Raw genomic sequence first — 14,336 nt, 5'->3', positions numbered from 1 at the left:
CAAATTGTCAATTTCCCTTTTACTGCGAATGCATGCTGTGCACAATCATTGAGCTTATGATGTAGTGTTTTCATTTTGTATATGATTTGTAATCCAGTAATGAATCTGCAACATCAGCACTTTTTTGAATCCCCGCATCACAGAGTGGCCATCTTTCTCTAGACTCAGCAAGCAGTTCATCCAGTAATCATGACGAGCGGACATAAAGCTGGTCAGCAGAACCACGTCGAAGCAACCACTACAGAAGGGGTAGGCAACCTTTGGCTCATCACATGTTCTAGACTACACCTCCAATCACCCCTAGACAACCCAATCAATGGTGAGGGATCACGGGAGTTGTAGTCAAAACTTCTGGAGAGCTGCAGGCTGCAGACTCGTGCGCTACAGCATGCTGTGCCAATAGAGCAGTGTTAGGAAAGATTTCGTAATTGTGGGTAATTTTCCTTCCATGTGGCAACCCCTAAACTTTTTGCTGTTGTTTTTCACCTTGATCTCGACTTTGCCAGAGAAGTGCAGCCTTCTGCCGCACTCCTCTGGGCTTTCGCTCCATTCTTACGGGGAAACTGACATGCCCTTAAGACAGTCAGTACCGGGAAACGCTGTTTTCCGTAGTTTCTTTTATCATGTTGCGGCTTTCGTGCAACATGACACAAGAGGGCACTGTAAGCTAAGTTACTGCTCTCTTGGGTCTCTAGCCTTCTACAGGCCCTAGATACTCATTTTGGATTGTAACTGATCGGTGCAAGTGATTCACGGACGGGAATGGTGGCAGCGATCGTTTCTTGTGTTTTGAGCTCCTTTTGGCGTTTTAAGCGCGTTTCTCGCGCTTAGCCCAAAATGGTGGCCTGGCTCCCAAAATGGCCAGACCACGAGGCTCCTTTGTCCTGTCCGCTGACCGTCTTGCTCCCTTCACCTTCCCCAGGTCAAGCCGACCCGGGGCTTTCCTTATTTGGGCATGTACTTTCTCGCGAAACACGGATGCTTTCGCGGGCTTCTACAGGCCTTGTGTGTGCCTCCAGGATGTGGGCTGGGATGTCTGGTCCCAATACACATCCTGGGTGCCAGAGAGTCTAGGGTGGTGTGAATGCCTGGGACCACCGTGGTCCATGATAGGTCCACGTATGGTGTGAGTGTTGATGAGCGGATCTCCCATTGGGTCCCCTCCGTTTTGGCGTGAAGGGAACCGTGGATAAGAGGGTGGGCTGGAAACACCACTACCATGTCGATCTCCTGAGTTCTCACGAACAAAGGAATACAGGAGCCAAGTATCCTGCAACCACGAGGCTGAATCGAGGAATCGCTGGTGACCCGCTGAAGGACTGCTCCTCTGCACTGCTGTCGCCTTGTGAAACCCTTTTTACCTCTGATCGAACCAGAAGGCCTGTACTGGTACTTCGACCCTTGGAATAGCGGGAACAGCTATTCTCGGCATCTTCACCATCTCCTGCTCGTAAGCCTTCGGAAGCATCTCTGGGCCATCCAGCAGACTGACCAGCCTACACAGGAGTCTTGCTCTGTAACCGCCGCCCGGTTGTGTTGTATTTCTAGTCCTTGTCACTCTCACACGATTCGTACACTTGGCGTTCCCAGGTCTGAAGTGAGTAGTGTACATTTGACTGAGATACACACGGCCGCTCCGTTGCCCTGCTGTGGTAACAAACTGTGCGGGTTCACTTTGTTTGGGACATCTTTAACTCAACTCTGCTGCTGCAGAATCAACACGACGACGAGACGTCCCCTGCTCTCCTGAACCTGCCAACGACTGAAACTGACGCGGAGAAGCCTGGGTCTGCTTGCATCGGGGACCGGTGAGTAGCATAGCTAGGAACTGGTCGCCCTCCTGCAGGAGCTCATAGCTTTTCCCCGCTGTGTCAAAACAGCACGCCTTTCCGTACTCGTGCTCTGCTTCTGCCCACAGTGGAGGCTGCGCTTGAGTCGCGGAACTCTGTTCTTCTTCATTTGTGCACTAAACTGAACTGCCTGATTCCCTCGAAGAGACTCCCCCTTTTGCCCGTTGGCACCAGCGTGTGCAGGTACTTTTGAGCACAAGGCTCCACTCTTCGTAGGGCTCGGACTTCCTTTTAGTTAGGTGCCTCTGAAGGCAGACTGGGTCTAAGCATTATTTTGCACTGCCTGTTTTCCTTCCCTTTTAGGTGGACTACACATTTCGTGCATCTAACGCTTGAGACTTGTTTATATTTGTATATATATTGTATTGGTATGGTATGTGTTGGTTTACTAGAGTTGTATTGTGATTTCACGCTACAGTCATTGTTTTAAAGGCCTTGGAATAAATGTGTATATATTTTTAATATAACACCTGTTTGGAGTAGTTTGTAAGTGTCCTTGCTTTGTGTGCTCATTGCGGGCTTTCATTCACCCTCACCCCTCTTGAGACCTAGTCTTGACCGCCGCGATCGCTACCCTGATTGGTCTGGCTTGTCCAGAGGTTACCCTGTTCCAAGTAATTAGGTTGGCCTTCTGAACTTCTGCGCCACCAGGACAGAGTTCAGAAATCCGTCTTAACAAATTGGTGTACAGCGGTGGGATACGACTGAAGGTATCCAGTGTTGCGCACGAACTAAGGCATTTCAAGTTATTCCTACCAGGACACGTAGTGAACTGTTATAGTTTAACTTAAAAAAGGCCATAGTCCTATCTAACAGTATGGAAACAAATACCTTGTTAACTTTAAATGCTTCCAAATCAGAAACATTGAAAAAGATGTGTGCGGAGAGAGGTGGTTCCTCTCAAGGCACTAAATTGGATATGATCCGAAGAATCGTGGCGTGGCAAGAAGCGCAGCTTGACGCTATAACTTCTGAGGACAGTGCGGAAGGAGGTGGGGCTGCTCTCACTGGTAGAACCGACGGTTCTGCCGCTGCACTGATCCACCGCGACCACGAGGACAGGGAGGATGAGATGTCTAATGTTTCCTCTGCCAGTGCTGATGGGGAGGCTATGCTTGAATTCAAGAAGCAAGAGCTGCGGTTTAGGCAGAAGGAGCTTGAATTCAGCATAGCCAAACTAAAAATCGAACAGGCAGAAAAACAGAAAGACAGGGATCACCAGTTGGAACTGGCCAAGCTTCAGGTTGTAAATGGGTCCAACGGTCCTGGACATGGGTCTGGGGCCTCCTCTCATCCATGGTTTCCGAAAGATCTGCTCAGTGTGTATGAGGAAAGGAATGACATTATGGACTGGCTGAATACGTTTGAGTATGCATGTGAAGTTCAAGAAGTTGACAATGCTGATAAGATTGCCTGGTTACTCAGCAGACAGCCCCATTCTGGCTGTAGTGCCATTATGGAAATGTCGAAGGCTGAGCGAGCTGATTTCGCAATGTTAAAGCAAACTCTCATTTTAAAGTTTGGAAAGACTCCGGCCCAATATTTAAAACGATTCAGAGAGTATAAGAAAAAAGAAGGTGGTACTTGGGTATCTTATGTAACTGAATCCTTAAAAAACTTAACTGGCTGGGTCGAAGGTTATAAGGTTTCTACCTTTGAAGGCATGATAAATCTTGTCATGCTGGAACACATTTTTGCATCTTCTTCCCCGGAGCTTAAGCAGCATTGACCGATTCGAAGGAGATAGATCCTAAGAAGCTGGCCATTGCAGCAGATTTATGGGTGTCACATCGAGTGTCCCATAAGGACAAAACTCATCCTGGTAAGCAGGAGGAAGGCAAAAAGTCCAAAGATAAGGAGGGTGGAGAATCTGATAAATCTTCTTCCAAAAAGGGCCACAAAAAGAAAAATAAGGGTAAGACACAAGAGAACTCACAGGGTAGTGGAGGTCAGCCTCCGAAACAGAACTCTGGTTACAATAAGCCTCCCTATGTAAACAGACCCAACGGATCTTGTTTTGCTTGTGGAGCAACTGACCACGTGAAGGGGGATCCCCGGTGTAAGGTTAGAACTTTGGGGGTCCACTCCGCTAATCTGGCCTTCTTCTCCTACGAGGAAGAAGAGATTACAGGAGCATCCTTCTCCTCAGACTCGTTTCCCAGCGGGATAGAAGCTGAGGTAGTTTTAGTTTCCCTGGGTTCCTGGGAGCCTAAAGTCGCAGAGGCTTATGCTAGGATTCCAGATAATACCAAGAACTACTTTAAAGACAGTGTGCTGATCAATGGAGTAGATACTCCAGCTCTTATGGATAGTGGGTGCAGTCGAACTGTAGTGGATTCTACCTTGGTAGACTCAGAGGAAGTTGCCAGAGCTACTCTGATGTCCACTAAGTTGGCTGACGGCCCACTCCGTATGTTCTCAGTAATACCTGTAAATCTTACTTTAAATGGTACAGCAGTCAGGATTCCAGTGAGCATTCAGAGAAACGTCCCAGGAAAGGTCTTGTTAGGTAATGATCTCAGAGCTTTAGGGCTCGTAGGAGACACTGCCGAAAGACCCTACACACGGTCTCAAGCACGGGCAGCATTGGCCAAGACCAATACGCCACCCCAGCCGAAGGGGAAACCCAAGGCGAAAGGAGTAAACAAGTCAAGACGAGGGAAAGAGAATATTCCCCCGAGCTCGCCTACCACTGCGGTGGAGGAAGTTGGTCAATCGCCCGGGCCTGACGAGGAGGTGGCGATGCCTGAAGTAGTTGACCCCAACGACCATCCTGAACTAAAAGACTTGTTAGTAGAAGGTGGTCCTGATAGGGACGAATTCAGTAAAGGCCAACGTGAGTGCCCATCTCTGGAAGGCCTAAGGAGACAGGCCTGCTCCCAGCGTGAGGGTGAACCTCCTGGGACGCATCGGATTTATTGGGAAGGTGGACTCCTGTATAGTGAGCCCACAGAGTCTACAGAAGGAGACCATAGGAGGTTGGTGGTTCCCCTTGCTGTAAGGCCCTTCCTCCTGCAGTTGGCGCATGAAGTGCCCCTTGCTGGTCACCTTGGTATTAAGAGGACCAAGCAAAGGTTATCCATGCACTTCTACTGGCCCAAGATGGGGGTGCAAGTAGAAAGTCACTGCAGGAGTTGTGTCTCCTGCCAGTTATCTGGTAAGGTTGGCTCGACAATCCAAGCTCCATTGGTACCACTCCCAGTTGTGGGAATACCATTCGAAAGGGTAGGGATCGACATCGTTGGTCCCCTTGACCCGCAAACATCCTCAGGCAATAGGTTTATCCTGGTGCTGGTCGACCATGCAACCAGATATCCTGAGGCCATCCCATTGAAAACTGTAACTGCCATGTCAGTTGCAAAAGCGTTACATGGCATATTTACTAGGGTTGGCTTCCCTAAAGAAGTTGTGTCGGATCATGGCAGCATTTTTATGTCGAAGTATATGCAGGCTATGTGGAAAGAATGTGGGGTCACCTACAAGTTCTCTTCTGCATACCACCCCCAGACCAATGGTCTGGTGGAACGTTTCAACAGAACGTTAAAGAGCATGATTGGGGCTCTGGAAGAACCTCAGAGAAGAAAATGGGATCTTCTTTTACCATGCTTACTGTTTGCCTACCGAGAGGTACCACAGGAGGGTGTTGGCTTCAGCCCCTTCGAACTTCTGTTCGGTCATCCTGTACGGGGACCCTTAGCCATAGTCAAAGAGGGATGGGAGATGCCCACTCCCCCTGTTACTACCAACGTAGTAGATTATGTGCTGGGGCTCAGAAAACGGATGGTACTTCTGATGGGCTTGGCTAGTGATAAATTGAAGGCAGGACAAGCGCTGGTGAAACATTGGTATGACCAGAAAGCTTCCCTCATCAACGTTAAACCTGGTCAGCAAGTCCTGATCATGAATCCCATAAGGCCTCGAGCTTTACAGGACAAATGGTCAGGCCCTTACACAGTGGTGGAGCCCCTGGGTGAGGTTAACTATTTAGTGGACCTTGGAAGGCCTGGACAGGCTCCCAAAGTGTTTCACGTAAATAGGCTGAAGGCTTTCGTCCCAAGAGTCGAAATCGCAGCACTGCTACTGGCTTCAGATGTTGAGGAAGAGGAGTCTGAAACTCTCCCCGACCTGTTCCAAAGCGGTCCTTCAGATAGCTCCTTTGAGGGTGTCCGAGTGGCCCCTCACCTGACTTCTGATCAGCAGGCTGAGGTGAAAAGTTTGCTTAGGCAGTTTTCCCCCCTGTTTTCACAGTCGCCTGGTTTGACACCTTGGTGCAAACATAACATAGACACAGGAGACAGTGTACCTACCCAAAGTAGGGTATACAGATGTCAGACAAAGTACGGTCTTATATCAAGACCGAGGTCAACAAGATGTTAGACCTTGGGGTGATTGAACCCTCTAGTAGTCCTTGGTCCAGCCCTGTGGTTTTGGTTCCAAAGGCAGGCACTTCTGAATTGAGGTTCTGCGTGGATTACAGGGCTCTGAATGCTGTCACCAAGACAGATGCCACCCCTTGCCTCGAACAGATGAGCTGGTGGATACTTTGGGTGCCTCCAAGTACCTCAGCACGTTTGACCTCACTGCTGGCTATTGGCAAATAGCTTTAGCAGAACATGACAAGGAGAAGACAGCGTTTTCTACTCCAGACGGCCTTTACCAATTCAGGGTAATGCCGTTCGGGTTGAAAAATGCACCTGCCACTTTCCAGAGGCTTGTGAATCATGTTTTGAATGGGTAGAATGAATTCTGTCTTGCATATCTGGACGATATAGCAGTTTTCAGTGCCACCTGGGAAGACCATGTGAAACACCTCGGGATTGTGCTCCAGGCTCTTCGGAAAGCACACCTGACCATAAAGGCTAGTAAATGTCAGATTGGACAAGGCTCAGTGGTTTACCTTGGACATGAAGTAGGTGGAGGGAGGATACAGCCTCTTTCCAGTAAAGTACAGCAGTACAAGACTGGCCTACCCCCACTACACAGACCCAAGTGAGAGCCTTCTTAGGACTCACGGGGTATTACCGCAACTTCGTGGCAGACTATGGCACCATAGCTGCCCCTCTGACTGCCCTCACCACTCGGAAGAAACCCAAGAAGGTAACTTGGACCGACCAGTGTGAGAAGGCCTTCAACGTCTTAAAAGACTCCTTGTGCCAGGCCCCTGTCCTCAGGGCCCCTGATTATCAAAGACCTTTTATCGTGCAGACGGACGCCTCTGACACTGGGATAGAAGCTGTACTATCACAAGTAGATGAGAAGGGTAAGGAACACCCTATTGGTTTTATTAGCCGCCAGCTTAAGGACAGAGAGCTCAGATGGTCCACGGTAGAGAAAGAATGTTTCTCTGTTGTGTGGGCCCTACGGAAGCTGAGGCCCTACCTCTATGGGACCCACTTCACTGTGCAAACTGACCATAAGCCCTTAAAGTGGCTAATGAACATGAAGGGGGAGAATCCAAAGTTGCTTAGGTGGTCCATAAGTCTACAAGGCTTCGACTTCACTATTGAGCATAGGCCAGGTGTCCAACATAGCAATGCTGATGGGTTGTCCAGAATGTTTAACCGACCTGAACAAGAGACTCATCCAGGGGTGGATTAGTTCCCCCTGTCCATAGTCTGGGAGGGGCGAGTGTTAGGAAAGATTTCGTAATTGTGGGTAATTTTCCTTCCTTGTGGCAACCCCTAAACTTTTTGCTGTTGTTTTTCACCTTGATCTCGACTTTGCCAGAGAAGTGCAGCCTTCTGCCGCACTCCTCTGGGCTTTCGCTCCATTCTTACGGGGAAACTGGCATGCCCTTAAAACAGTCAGTACCGGGAAACGCTGTTTTCCGTAGTTTCTTTTATCATGTTGCGGCTTTCGTGCAACATGACACAAGAGGGCACTGTAAGCTAAGTTACTGCTCTCTTGGGTCTCTAGCCTTCTACAGGCCCTAGATACTCGTTTTGGATTGTAACTGATCGGTGCAAGTGATTCACGGACGGGAATGGTGGCAGCGATCGTTTCTTGTGTTTTGAGCTCCTTTTGGCGTTTTTAAGCGCGTTTCTCGCGCTTAGCCCAAAATGGTGGCCTGGCTCCCAAAATGGCCAGACCACGAGGCTCCTTTGTCCTGTTCGCTGACCGTCTTGCTCCCTTCACCTTCCCCAGGTCGAGCCGACCCGGGGCCTTCCTTATTTGGGCATGTACTTTCCCGCGATACACGGATGCTTTCGTGGGCTTCTACAGGCCTTGTGTGTGCCTCCAGGATGTGGGCTGGGATGTCTGGTCCCAATACACATCCTGGGTGCCAGAGAGTCTAGGGTGGTGTGAATGCCTGGGACCACCGTGGTCCGTGATAGGTCCACGTATGGTGTGAGTGTTGATGAGCGGATCTCCCATTGGGTCCCCTCCGTTTTGGCGCGAAGGGAACCGTGGATAAGAGGGGGCTGGAAACACCACTACCATGTCGATCTCCTGAATTCAGTGGTCCTGCCCTACAATACTTTCTCTGCTCCACATTCAACATAGAATACATGCCCTAATATTATTTATTAGAATATATTTAGTCAATATTTTGTACACGAACCAGGATCAGTAAGGAGAACCAGTGCACCGAAAAATCATATCCTAACACAACATCAACTAACACACACAGGGGGTCATTACGACCCAGGCGCTAATTGCGCCAACATTACCACCATGGTGTAAACTACGTTTACACCATGGTGGATGGCGGATTTACCGCCCCATTCCAAGGTGAGTGGGGCGGTAAATCCCCATTTCCCATTTTCCCTTCCCCATTCCCATTTTTGCCCCATAGGGCATAATGGGAGTGGGGAAGGCGCTAATTACGTCACCGTAAATTACGGTGGCGTAATTAGCATCATGGCAGGTTAGCGCCATGGATTTTAACGGCTGCTAAAAGCAGCCGTTAAAATCAGAATAGGCGTTAAGGGTTAACGACGGCGTTAACCCTTAACGCCTGGGTCGTAATGAGGCCCACAGTAAACTATTATAACATAATACAGTTCAATTACAGAAGCTAAACATTATGGGTAAAAGAAACAGCAGAATAAAAAATCCTAGAAGTACACCAGCATGCAGCATACTGGTACATTTCCATTAACAAAGTCAAAATCCCCCTTAATTGCCAAATTAAGGAACATCTATACATTCCCATATATTGCTAAACTAATACTGTTGTTAATTCTTTAGGAAAACCTAATAGTGCAGGACGCAAAAACGAGGGGAAAGAATTCCATAACAATGGCCAGTAATTGGAGAAACTTTCCCTCGGCATTTCTAGCCTCACACTTGTTCAGCTAGTTGCCAAAGAAAGAGGACTTGACTGTAGGTGGAAGGTTTCTGTGACTTTTGGGCATCACCTTGGTGTTCACACTACTGAGAGTCAAGCCCCTAGCCCTCCAATGATTCCTAAACAGCTGGGATCATACCAAATGCAGAATGGGAACATTCTGGAGAAAGCAAAGATAATAAAGAATAGACATGTTGTATCCAGTGGTTTCAATAATAATATATATTATAATGCGGTGATCACCACGCGCCTCTTTACGTAGACCTTTCCCAAAATGCTAGAATTCTATTACCAGGGCTTTAAGTGGGCCGGGGCCTGCCGGGCTGGTCCCCGGCAGGCTCCGAAATTTCGTTTTGAGGCGGAGCCCTGCCGGGGCCCACTAATCTCCCCTGGCAGCCCCGGCCACTACACGAAAAGGCATTTTTTCTACAGCCTGAAGCTCTCGCTCGTGAGCGATAGCTTCAGGCTTCAGAAAAAAATGCCTTTTAGCCATAATGGTGGCGCCGCACCTGCGAGGCATCCCTTTAATCAAGTGATGCACGTGGGCCGGCACCACCATTATGGAGAAAACGTGAGGCCGCTGGAAGAAGAGGCCTTGCTTTCTAAATACTGAAGCTCCCACAGATTCGCAGGAGTTTCAATCTTTAGGAAAAAGGCCTCGGCTTCCAGTGGCCTCACCCTTTCAGCCTTAATGGTGACGCTGCCCCTCCTCAGCTGGCGAGGGGCAGCATCACCATTAAGGCTGAATAGGCGAGGCGCCGTCCCCTGCCAGGCAAGCCTATACAAAATAAATGCAGAGATCAGCACATTCTCCCCCATTGGGGAGAGGGTGCTAATCTCTACAAAAGGCTGCCTGGCAGGGGTGCCAGTAGCCCATTGAGCCGGGGCTCATCAAGGGGGCGTGGCCTAACGGGACCCATGAAGACCCCCGTTGTTAGGCCACGCCCCCTCGATGAGCCCCGGCTCGATTTGTAGTGCCACTTAAGGCACTGTCTATTACCAATCAATTTTGTCTAGCTGGACGATTGTGAATAAAATGTTCCCCAAATGGTGTTTGTCCCGGGTCCCTCCAAACTAGAAATTTTGGGGGCAATTAATTAAAAGATGTAAAAGTTATTAAGAAAAAAAAACACTGTTTTCGGCCTACTCCTGCACATTTTCCAACAGAGACAAAGGGCCCGATTCATGGAATTTCTGTGACTTTGCACTACTGAAAAGGGACTTTGCACTGCCGACACAAACCCCGATTCATGGAGCTGTGCAAAGTGTATCTTTGGAGTGCAAAGTCAGTGCAAAGTTTCTTTTGTACTGCAAAAATGACTTTGCACTGACTTTGTACTGAAAAAATACACTTTGCACACCTCCATGAATCAGGGTCTGTGTTGGCAGCGCAAAGTTACTTTTCAGCAGTGCAAAGTCACTTTGAACCGTGCAAACAATTCCATGAATCGGGCCCAAAGTGCATAGATTGAACACAGGTAGCACAGGTTTACAACAGAAAAGATACAACTTGCGCACAAAGTGTCGCAGATTTGCCTTTGGGTGATTTTGAGTAAAGTCAGCCTTTCATTATTGCAAGGGTCAGTAAATGAGTGCCTGAAAATACTTGTGTATAAATAAATGTATATTATCTTTCTTTCACACCCTGGAGAGGCTGCAGACTATGTGCAAATTGAGACTATGTTCGACTTGGGCTGGGCTAAGAATGCCTTTCAGCAATGGGGTTTTGTTCCGTTTTAATAAATGTGAATACACATTAAAAAAAAGTTGGATTAGTCATAATGAACTCTTTGTTACAGTCCCCTTATTTTTCCATCAATACATCCTGCCGAATGCCAACACACACGTGCGCGCGCACAGACTACTTCTGTCTCTCTGTCAAATGCAACGGCTTCATTCAGATAAATACCAGAACTCTGGGTGTGAGAGGAGTGACACCAATTCACCCCAACAGCATTCATTGTAATGACTGCACTGAAGTCCCACATCTATTATGCATCCCTTCTACAGCTCTGCAATTCCAAGGCTCCTTCAATACTGGGGCGCGTGTAACATTTATGTCCCTACTTACATCAGTTTAACCAGAAGAGACACTCAGGCCAAAGGGACTCATTTGCAATAATCTACTGTACATTGAAAGAAGTGATTAAATGAGGCATGTGCCTCTATTTCATACAAAAAACGCTCAAATTGGCAATTTTTAAGATCATATGTTACAAATTGGCACTCACACAGTTCTGTAACTCATTTTCTAATGAGTATTATAAATCTAAAACTATCTAATTTTCCTATTATATATGAGTGATGCATTTTGCAATCAGACGATTTTTGAAAATGGAGATCTAGCCGTGTTACGCAAGTGTGTTTGTTTATTCGCATTGGCCCAGCCCTGCCCTTGCACAAAGTGACAAACGTAGTAGTTAAAAAAGAATTAGAACAGCAATATAATAATGCAACGTGTGACTGTAAAAAAAAGTGTTGATATTCCAGCACAACGTTTTCATAAGGCTCATTTTTCAAATGTAGTTTGAGATATTAAAAATGTCAAGCCCCATATATTCCATTGTGGCAGACCTAGTTATTTTACAACAGTAATTTTGTGGTGAGTTTGATAAAATGCTTACATTCGTTTGCAGGCATCTGGATACTGTTGAAGATAAGTAGGCAGGTTAGTCCTCTAACTCACTCTTAGAAAAGTAGGCTCTTTATCTTTCTTCTAAATGCAAGACAATGGCCCTCATTACAAGTCAGGCGTTAAGGGTTTAACGGCGCCGTCGGCGCCGTTAACCCTTAACGCCTGATTCACACTTTAACGCCTGCTTTTTGCAGGCGTTAAAGTCCAAGGCGCTAAGCGACCTTGGTGCTAATTACGGCACCGTAATTTACGGTGCCGTAATTAGCGCCTTCCCCATCCCCATTATGCCCTCTGGGGCAAAAATGGGAATGGGAAAGGGCAAATGGTGAATGGGGAATTACCGCCCTACTCACCTTGGAATGGGGCGGTAATTCCGCCATCCACCATGGCGGAATCCGGCATGGACCATGGTGCTAATAGCACCATGGTCCACCGTCTGAGTTGTAATGAGGGCCAATGTGCTCAGTACTCAGGCGGATTAGGAGGTCCATCTATGAGAAGAAAAGAGGGAAACTCATGTGCAACCCATCCTTGCTTTACTCTACCTGGGAACTCGAAGAGACAAGTTCTATTGTGGGCAAAGTGCCCTGGAAGGTCTACAGATGCTCAATCGTTAAGTGACATCCGGAGAGGGACAATCAGATTGTTACAATCGATCTGATTGTCCTTTGCAGGGTCGTTACCAGCCCCACAAAGATTTAAATGCTGTGCGCCACTTGAATCGCTGATCGTTCCCGATCTGCGACTGGCCACCATGGAAAGGGAGAAGGGACTACTATAGTCCCTTCACTCTGTTCCATGGTTGGCCATTTTGTTTGTTTACTTTTTTATATCTTTTTCATCACTGCAATGGAAAGGGAGAAGGGACTACGTGTTGTCCCTTCTCCCCGATCCATGGCGGCCATTTTATGTGTGATTTGCGACACTGTTTCCACGCCATTTCCCAACTCGAGATAAAAAACTATTAGTACCCTGGTACAATATGCCAGATACTAATAGCATTAGAACCCTCAGAGGGGGGCATTACTGGTCGAGTGAATGCCCCAGGGGCTACGTTAAAGCCCTCGCTTTGCTCTGGCTTGTAACTCTCGCCACAGGGGCATTTTCCGACCAGTAATGCCCCCCTCCTCAGGTTCTATTGCTTTAATGGTATACTTGGTACTGTATAGATGGCTTTGTGCATTAGGCATGTACATTTAAATGCCACTCTAATGGAGACGGGATTCCACTAGAGTGCAGAAAGACTGGGTGATACTTGATCAAATCTGCACAGTCACGACAACAGTCTAGTCTTGCATTCGGGACTCCCTGCAATCATATCATCAGTTTGGCGGGCAGCCCTAGATGGATACTCTTTCCAAAATCCTATCTATTTTAAACAAATGTATTTACCCTAAGTAAGATGCAAAAAATCTCCAAATGTAACTTTTAAACCAGAGAGGTGCCAGGGCAGACCCCTGCTTCTCAGTCAGTGGTCTATAAAGGGGTGAGCAGGTGGACTTCTACCTGCTGTTCTCTTATTGAGATAAAGGATCTGGTCCAGCTCAGCAGGAGTGAATGGCTGATGGTGTGCAAGACCACTGACAAGTCACAAAGAATCATGTCACCTGCACTGCCCTCATCCACCTACTCCCGAAGCTGGTCAAAGATGGCCACGGTGACCAGTTCAGTGCTTCTGCATGGGCAGAAACCTGACTAGTCATGGTCCAGAATGTCATGTTGTTACACAAATGATTTAGATCTCTGGGGTTCATCCCGTTCCAGTTGTTTCACCAGAAAGGGTAGCTGGTAGATGGGGCTAGAGATACCCAGTGCTCTAAGGTTCAAAGTGGGCTACTTAAGCAGGAGACGGATCTCCACTTTCTTCCAGGCTACTGGTATGAAACTGGATCTTAGTGAGGAGTTGTTATCAGTTTTCTACTACCTCACAATAAAGGGGACTATGCTTTAATGAAACTTAACAATAGCTCAACATCCTTTATAGTCAGATCAAATAATGAATATAGTGTTGGATTTATGCTCCCAACATTGGTGCAATCATAGACAGGTTCCAGATAGTCCAATATAGGCATATGGGTAGGGGACCTTTAGACAATTACGATCTTTCAGAATGGAAAAAGTAGCTTGGACATAATAGTGGCATTATTCAATCTATCTTCAAAATAGGTTTCTTATAGGAAATCGCATAACAGAAACAAAGTCATTTCTATTATGTTATGCGTGTACATGTCAAAGGTCATCACTCACATATAAACAGGTACTTTGTATTATAACAAATTAAAATATGTGACCTAAAGGATAAACAGAGTTTAAGGTAAGTACATAGGTTGGATGAGATGGTGAGAAACAGGGCTCAAGGGGAAGTGAGAGGGAGGTCAGAGGGTGGGGTGGCTGGAGAAACGACCAGTAATACTGCAACCATTTGCAGGTGCTTTGGGCATATGGCCTTCTTTGGATTAGGCAGGCATTCTGAAGATGGCCACCCTCTTTCAGGTAAGTTCAGATTGTGTGTCAAGACTGGAATTAACCCCTTGGTTGTGTTCAGTCATGTGGATAAGGT

This window comes from Ambystoma mexicanum, chromosome 2q (genome assembly GCF_040938575.1).
Source record: "Ambystoma mexicanum isolate Mex_15411 chromosome 2q, UKY_AmexF1_1, whole genome shotgun sequence".
Classification (NCBI taxonomy): Eukaryota; Metazoa; Chordata; class Amphibia; order Caudata; family Ambystomatidae; genus Ambystoma; species Ambystoma mexicanum.
The sequence above is the reverse complement of the archived record's forward strand: the minus strand, read 5'-3'. Positions refer to the sequence as shown.